Genomic DNA, 9252 nt, shown 5'->3' on the forward strand with positions numbered 1-9252 from the left:
ATAGAGCATGGAATTATATTATCTATTCCAGAGGAAGGAGAAAAACAAGGATTTCTCTAACCACTTATAGACTAATATTTTTGTGAATAAAATGTATAATAAGACTTTATCAACACCACTAAAAACAAACTACTGTGCTGTTATTTTTTTTAATGTAATACATTTCAAAGACTAAGTCTTATCAGGCAACTGGTGAGGGAACAACTGGGAAGGGAACTCATTCCAATCCTATCTCTGCCCCTCCCTGAGCTGTGGACTTTCAACAGCAAACAGGAGCCATGCCAGGGCGTTCATAGCCTTTGGTTTTCCTGTTTCCACCCATGGTTGAGTCTTGTAGATGTCTCAGCTAGACTTGCTAAAATCTGACTCTTAATAGGCTCCAAGGTGAAAAATAGATAAAACTCTTCTCTACTTGCCTTCCCTCCCATGTCAGAGGCCCTTAATCTTGCGAGATTTGAAGCCGACATGTGACCATCTCCCACTTGCCCTAATATCTGACTTTCCTGAAGACCACACATAGGTGTTGGTCTTGCTCAGCACTGCATCATCATCTTCTGTTTGTTGAATTTTTTTTTTATTATCTAGGACTCCCATGCTACTGTGGCTGCAGTTCTCAGGGGCACAGATTTCCTGCCCCTGCTTCTCCCTTCGATCTGCACTGGTGGGACAGTCCTGAGTGGAGGATCAGCTGCTCATCTATCTGATGTTGAAATCAAAGTGGACATCAGTACAAATGACGTTATTTCCAACTTCAATGCTTATAACTTCTACTCGTATGTTGTGGCATACAGTACTCATGTAATGGGCATCATTTTGCAAATATAGACTCAGGTGAGCAAGAAGTGTCTTATTATTTTAACTTGCATAAAATAAAATACAATAAATAAAATTTTATCGTAAGTCCTTTTAGCACTTCGCTGGTGGGGAATTTAATCACATCACTACTTGCATTTCCCTTATGTTTCTGCAGTCAAAATCTGAAGGGAATTGTGAGAAAACTATGATTTGTGGTTGACATAAAATATGTTTGAGCATAGGACATGGTCAATAATATGCAAAAAATCCAAGACCAATATTTTTAGACTATTGAGAACAATGGACACTAAGATAGGCCCAATGGGAGAGAGAACACAGAACAGAGGGTAAGGGTCTTAGAGGTCACGCGTGCATATTCAAACTGATCCTGGAGGTCCTACAAGTTAGACCGAGGGTGCTTTTTGGAATGCAGATACCTGAGACCAATGTCCAGGGGTTCTCATTCTGCAGGTCTGAGGTTCCATTCAAGAATCTGCATTATTAACAGGCATTCCAGGTGATTTGTTTATGGGCCACAAAGAAATGCTGAGACAATAACAATATCCAAACACTCCTGCTCTAAAGACATAAGAAAGCTGTATCCTAGGCTATCAATCAAAAAGTGTGTTGCAACGACGACCCAAAATCTATGGGATGATGCGAAAGCAGTCCTAAGAGGGAAATTCATAGCACTGCAGGCCTACCTAAAGAAACAAGAAACATGACTAATCAACAGTTTATCTTCACACTAAAGGGATCTGGAAAAAGAACAGCAAAATAAGCCCAAAGGGAGTACAAGGAAGGAGATAATAAAGATCAGAGTGGAAATAAATGAAATAGAAACCAGAAAAACAATACAAAAGATCAATAAATCCAAGAGTTGGTTCTTAGAGAAGATAAACAAAATTGACAAACCTTTAGCCAGACTCATTAAAAAAAGAGAGAGAGGACGCAAATTAATAAAATCAGAAATGAAAGAGGAGAAGTGACAACAGACACCACAGAAATACAAACAATTTTAAGAAATTACTATGAGCAACTATATGCCAACAAATTTGACAATCTGGAAGAAATGGACAATTTTCTAGAGGCGTACAACCTTCCAAGGCTAACTCAAGAAGAAACAGAAAACCTGAATAGACTGATTACCACCAGGGAAATTGAATCAGTAATCAACAATCTCCCAACAAACAAAAGCCCTGGACCAGATGGCTTTACAGGTGAATTTTACAAAACGTTCAAAAAAGAATTATCACCTATTCTCCTCAAGTTCTTCCAAAAAATCCAGAAGGCGGGAAGGCTCCCAAACACTTTTTATGAAACCACTATCACCCTGATCCCAAAAGCAGATAAAGATACCACAAAAAAAGAAAACTACAGGTCGATATCTCTAATGAACATAGATGCAAAAATCCTCAACAAAATATTAGCGAACAGAATTCAGCAATACATTAAAAAGATCATATATCATGATCAAGTGGGATTCATCCCTGGTATGCAAGGGTGGTTCAACATCTGCAAATCAATTAATATGATACACCACATTAACAAAATGAAAAATAAAAATCACATGATCATATCAATAGATGCAGAAAAAGTATTTCATAAAATCCAGCAGCCATTTATGATAAAAACCCTTAAGAAAGTGGGAATAGAGGGATCATATCTCAACATAATAAAGGCCATAAATGATAAACCCACAGCTAATATCATACTCAATGGGGAAAAGCTAAAACCATTCCCTTTAAGATCAGGAACAAGACAAGTTTGCCACTTTCTCCACTTCTATTCAACATAGTGCTGGAAGTTCTAGCCACAGCAATCAGACAAGAAAAAGAAATAAAAGGCATCCAATAAAAGGCAGTAAAATTGTCATTATATGCAGATGACACAATACTATATAGAGAGAACCCTAAAGATTCCACCAAGAAACTATTAGAGCTGATAGATGAATTTAGTAAAGTAGCAGAATACAAAATTAATATTCAGAATTCAGTTGCATATGTATATACCAATAATAAAATATCAGAAGGAGAAATTTAAAAAACAATCCCATTTACAATTGCTCCAAAGACTACAAAATACCTGGGAATAAATTTAACCAAAGTAAAAGATCTGTACTCAGAAAATTATAAGACACTGAAGAAAGAAATGAAAGAAGATACAAATAGATGGAAACACATACCATGTTCATGGATAGGAAGAATCATTATAATTAAAACATCCATACTGCCTAAGGCAATATACACATTCAACGCAATTCCTATCAAACTACCAACGACGTTTTTCACAGAAATAGAACATATAATCCTAAAATTTATATGGGACCATAAAAGGCCCTGGATAGCCTCAGCAATTTTGAGAAATAAGAACAAAGTGGGAGGTATAACAATACCTTACATCAAATTATACTACAAGTCTACAGTAATCAAAACAGCGTGGTACTGGCATAAAAACAGACACATAGATCGATGGAACAGAATAGAGAGTCCAGAAATGGCCATTTAATCTATGACAGTGGAAGCAAGAATGTACAGTGGGGTAAAGACAGTCTATTCAATAAATGGTGCTGGGAAACCTGGACAGACACATGCAAAAAAACGAAGCTGGACCACCTCCTTACACCACATACAAAAATAAATTCAAAATGGCTTAAAGACTTAAATGTAAGATCTGAAACCATAAAATACCTAGAAGAAAATATAGGAAGAAACTTCACAGACATTACCCGGAGTAGGATTTTTACTGATATATCCCCTCGCACGAGGGAAGTAAGAGGAAAAATAAACATGTGGGATTATATCAAACTAAAAAGTTTTTTCACAGCAAAGGAAACCATCAATAAAAAAAAAAGGGATCCTGCTGAATGGGAAAAGATATTTGCCAATGATATATCTGATAAGGGGTTAATATCATAAATTTATAAAAAACTCACTCAACTCAACTCCAAAAAAACGACCCAATTAAAAAATGGGCAGAGGACATGAAGAGACATTTTTCTAAAAAGGACATACAGATGGCAAACAGACATATGAAGAAATGCTCAACCTCACTAACCATCAGAGAAATGCAAATAAAACCCACAATGAGACACCACCTCACCCCAGTCAAAATGGCTATCATCAATAAATCAACAAACAACAAGTGCTGGCGTGGATGTGGAGAAAAGGGAACGCTTGTGCACTGTTGGTAGGATTGTAGATTGGTGCAGCCACTATGAAAAACAGTATGGAGGTATCTAAAAAATCTGAAAATGGAACTACCTTATGATCCAGCAATTCCACTCCTAGGTATCTATCTGGAGAAATCCAAAACTCTAATTTCAAAAATCTTTATGCTCCTATGTTTATTGCAGCTCTATACACAATAGCCAAGACATGGAAACAACTGAAATGCCCATCGGTAGATGACTGGATTAAGAAGCTGTGGTACATTTATACAATGGAGTATTACGCAGCCATAAAGAAGAAAGAAATCTTATCATTTGCAACAACATGGATGGACCTAGAGAACATTATGTTAAGTGAAATAAGTCAGACAGAGAAAGATAAATGCCATATGATCTTACTTATATGTGGAATCTAAAGAAAAGAATAAGTGAATAAACTAATCAGAAACAGTTTTGGAGACATAGAGGAAAAACTGAGGGTTGCTAGATGGGAGGGCGGGTGGGGATAAATTGGAAGGTGAGGGGATTAGAAAACAGTTGGTAAGCACAAGATGGCCACGGGGTTTTGAAAATTAATTTGGGGAATGTAATCAATAATGTTGTAAAGATTTTGTAGGGTATCCGATGGACACTTGTCCCATTTGGGAGACCACCTCAGGGATGATGTAGATGCCTGATCACTGCACTGTACACCTGAAGCTGAACAATAATGAATGCCAACTATAATTATATACATATAATACATATGTATGTATATACTTACAAGAAGCAGAGTACAGCATTAGGAATAGAGACAGGGGAAATGTAATTGCTCTGTGCGATGTCAGAGGGATAGTGGATAGGGGTGGGGGGGTTCACACAGTGTGAAGGATATAAATGATAAACATCTAAGTATTATTTTCTCTTTTGCACCTGAAACTAATTTAAACAATGCATCCCCCCCCCCCCCAAAAAAAAAGTGTGTTGCAAGAAGAGTCAGAGCTAGAAATAGAAGAGACCAACTAAATACAATAAAAAGAATTTAGATTAAAAGTAATGGTGGGAGGGTCCGGATGAGGCTGGCAGCAAAAGTTTAAAATTTTGTTTTAGATTAACATGATCTAGATCCCGTGTTTCCCAAAAAAATAATACCTAGCTGGACCATTAGCTCTAATGAGTCTTTCGGAGTAAAAATTAATATAAGACCCGGTCTTATTTTGCTATAAGACCGGGTCTAATATAATATAATATAATGCCCGGTCTTATATAATAATATAATAAGACAGGGTATTATATAATATAATGAAATGTAATGTAATATAATATAATATCAGGTCTTATATTAATTTTTGCTACAAAAGACGCATTAGTGCTGATGGTCCAGCTAGCTCTTATTTTCGGGGAAACACGGTCTTTCTACCTGTCACCATTCTGCTACCGCTCTATTGTCAAATATATGGTAAACCCTTCATTCAGTGTTTATGGGCAGACAAACTTCAGAGTTTTTATACTAAAATTTTATGTAAAATTTTATATAAAAATCTTTTATTTTTTTATTCTAGGTCATCACTTTTATTCAGCAAGTTTCGTTAAAAGGAAAAATAAAGCATTATGGGTGCTTTTACTCTTCTAAACTTTTAGTCTTTTTTTGTACTTAAAAATGACTTTTTATTCTGAACTAATTCTAGACTTACAGAAAAGTTGCATAAAATAGTACAGAGAATCTCCCTTAACCAGCTTGGGGAAAAACTGGTGAAGTTCAAATAAGGTCTTTACTTAAGAATATCATACTAATGTTAAATCTGGTTTGACACTGGTATGCTTTCAGTCTATCTTATACTAATTATTGTAAACAAAGACTATTGAGAGGCTATAGAGATAAATTTGTGAAGTTTGCTCCTTCCTTAACAGAAACAAATAATTATTTCAGTGCATTAGGTTTACGCCTTAAGTGTATGCATTCATTTTTTTCTGTATCCCAGGTGTTGATGGAAAATTATGAGAATTTGACTCCTTAAATTACTTAGATATAAGATCATTAAAATAATCTCTGTGATTACCGCCATTTTAAAATTAGAGAAATGGAGGCATAGAGAAGTTAAAGTAACTTGCCTAAGATTACACATGATAATTCGAGCAGAGATTCATTCAAACCCAAGATGTCTGACTCCAGATGAGCACAATTTATGCTGTAATACCATCATATTATACTGCCTCCCATACCTATATAAAAATGCATAAAGTATAGCAATGAAAATTATTGTATTCTCTTAAATCCACAGTCTAATATCACAGGGAGAAGAAAAACATCTTGGATTTCACTTGTACAATCTGAATCTCACACTATAATAGAAAAAACAATTATAATCATCCTGCAAGTGTAGGAAAATTATAATATCTATTCAAAGTTGCATTGAACAATTATAGCATAGTTATGATAACATCTTTAGTCTGAAATGTCAGGTCAGAACATTTCTCATGAAAGTTCTTTCTATTACACTGGAAAGTCATAATCAATTGTACTTATATTTTTTTAACATGATTTATTGGAGACAGCACCAAACTAATCTCTGATGTCAGAAAATACCAGTAGCTACAGCAATCTCTGTCTTGGTGTTGGAAGTGGGGTTAGAAGTCAAGGTCTTAGCTGCAAGCAACAAAACTAACTGATTATCTTAGGCAGAAACAGGATTTATTGGAAGCATGTTAGGGGCTCACAGAATTGATAACAGGCTGCTGAACCAGGCTGGTAAAGTATAAGAGGGTCAAGGAGCAGAAAGAATATCAACTTTTTGTAGAACTAGTCTGCACAGACCTCCTTCTCTGGCAATTGCCTCTAGGCATCACCACCTTTGTGGATGGTTAGTTGTCTCTTCTTCCTTTTATCATTTTTCCATGACTCAGAGTCCCAGGTGAGAGTATCTAATTGACTGAGCTTTGGTTAGTTGCCAGTGCCTGTTTGAGTAATGGAGCCCAGACTTACAAAAAGGGGTCTCCAGGATTAGGAACAGTGTTTGGTTTCCTAGAAACCCAGATAACAACAATGTCAACTATAACATGTTATATTCAAGTTTTATGCCAATTCTAATCTGTATGTGGAATTCTATATTGATTTCTTTTTTTTTATATTGATTTCTTAAAGATTAAAAGAATGAACAGATGCAATATTTCTTTTGTTTGCTATGAAAAAATCTTTTCATGGAAACATACAATTTTAGAATTTCGAGAGTATTTTGGGGGCCTTCTAATTCAAACACGCACATAACACCAGAAATTCATTTATAATTGAATGAAATTAAATAAATGAATAAAATTGAAACTCATGTGTAATTGTTGCAATTAGCAATAGAGCAAAACTAAAAGTGTGGGTTCTGGATATCGACAGACCTGGGTTCAAATCCTTCCAACACCCCTTCCTAATTGTATAACCTCCAACAGGTTACTTAACCACACTGTACCTTTTCGCACTATTTTAATATAATTCATGAAAATCAATGAGAACACTTCTTGGTACATAAGAAGCATTAAATGATAGTTTACGTACAGTGTTATAATATGTCACCACCACCACCATCATCATCATCATCATCACTCAGCTACTGTTTGAGTATATCTAGTGAAAAATGCATATATCATAAGGCAATGCATCCCATTGCTGCATAGCTCTCATTATTATGAAGCTCTTGTCTGTTAAGAGAAAACTTCACATTTGCTATACATATGAACTCTAGTTCCCTGCATCCTTCCATATTTTCAAGTGAGCTCACGCACTAACATTCTTGACAAAAATGTCTTTTCCATCTACAGCACCTACTATTTAATAAATGATGCTGAAATGATGTTGAACAACATGTACACACATATATTCTATGTTGAGCTACACAACGTGATCATTTAAAAAGGAATTTTTCTTCCTAATGACAGAATATACACTAGCATACTGTTTCTGAGACTACTGAAGTGCAAAATTTTACATAATTAACATCATGAATGTTATGCTAAAATATGCTTATTTCACTAAAATATTTATTTATAGTAAATCATATGCTCTCCAAACGAAGTAATTTTGTAAGAAATTACATTTTTGTTATTAACACTTGTATACTTAAAAGTACTATCAACTCACTTCTGAATAACATAATTAAAATATTTTGATAAGAAATACGTGTTGTGGAGTTTTAAATTAGGTTTGGGAACTTTAATTTTTATTTTATTTATTTTCACTTTAATTTTAATTTCAATCAAAGGGAATGCTTGTAAACTCTTTAGGCAATCTTAAGTCTGTTTCCTAGCGAATCAGAAAACTAGTTATTTAATGCAATAGTAAACAATTTTAAAATTTGATGGCTATATCCTAATTTATATGCTAATTTATCCTAATTTATAAAACTTGAAATTAAAATTATGTACATCCAATGGTGTTATAAAAAATTAATAAAACACAACAAGCCTGTTGTTTGTTGAATAAGGTTCTTACAGTTTTTGTTCACAACAAACTTCCCACTAGATGGCGCTAAAAAACTGCCAAAATTTTCTTAACCAGGACATATCAGATCAAGAAAATAAACCAAGAATCCCAACAGTTGTTTTAGACAGACAGACTTGGTATCAGTCTCTAAACTTCATGTAAGGTGATATTTAAAACACAATTGGGAGCTATTTCCTCAAGAAATATTGCTTATGAGAGTAATTTCTTATAGACAGCGGGATATATTCCAAGCCCCCCAGTGCATACCTGAAAACGTGGATAATACCAAACCCATGTTTTTTTCTATATTATATTCACATCTATAATAAAGCTTAATTTAAAAATTAAGCACAGTAACATTAACAACTAAATGATAATAAAATAGAACAAAATGCTGTAATAAAAGTTATGTGACTGTGGTCTCTCAAAATACTTTGTTGTATGGTACTCACCTTTCTTCTTGTGGTGATGTAAGATGATAAAACGCCTATTTGATGAGATTTATTTGCAGGTTGAGATGCAAAAGCAAAACTAGCACAAATTTCTTTTTCCTTTTCCATAATTTCAAGGATAGAAGATTTGTTCTTACTGTAGATCTTAGCAACCTCAGCACAGGATGTATTTTCTTTCCTTAAGTCGAGAACTTCCATTTTCTCACTTAAAGAAAGTACTTTACTGCTTCTCTTTAGCATATCCAAATTGCCAGCATCACTGTTCTTTCACTTTGGCATCATTATGAAGTAAAATAAGGGTTACTTGAACACAGGCACTATGATACCACGACAGCTGGTCTAATAACCAAGATGGCTACTAAGTAGTTGCCAGGTGGGGAGCATCTACA

General features: G+C 34.7%; 1 protein-coding gene across 2 annotated transcripts in view; it reads right to left on the reverse strand.

The window, feature by feature from the left end:
* The window catches only part of RAB27B (RAB27B, member RAS oncogene family), a 168132-nt gene extending 159239 nt beyond the window's left edge, over nucleotides 1-8893 (reverse strand). For both annotated transcript variants that reach the window (XM_081079006.1, XM_081079008.1), the window contains exon 1: nucleotides 8864-8893. The gene's annotated coding sequence lies outside the window, so the exon portion shown is untranslated. The remainder of the gene's footprint in view (nucleotides 1-8863) is intronic.
* Nucleotides 8894-9252: the final 359 nt, after the last annotated feature.

Source organism: Rhinolophus hipposideros, assembly GCF_964194185.1.
Source record: "Rhinolophus hipposideros genome assembly, chromosome: 17".
Taxonomy (NCBI): Eukaryota; Metazoa; Chordata; class Mammalia; order Chiroptera; family Rhinolophidae; genus Rhinolophus; species Rhinolophus hipposideros.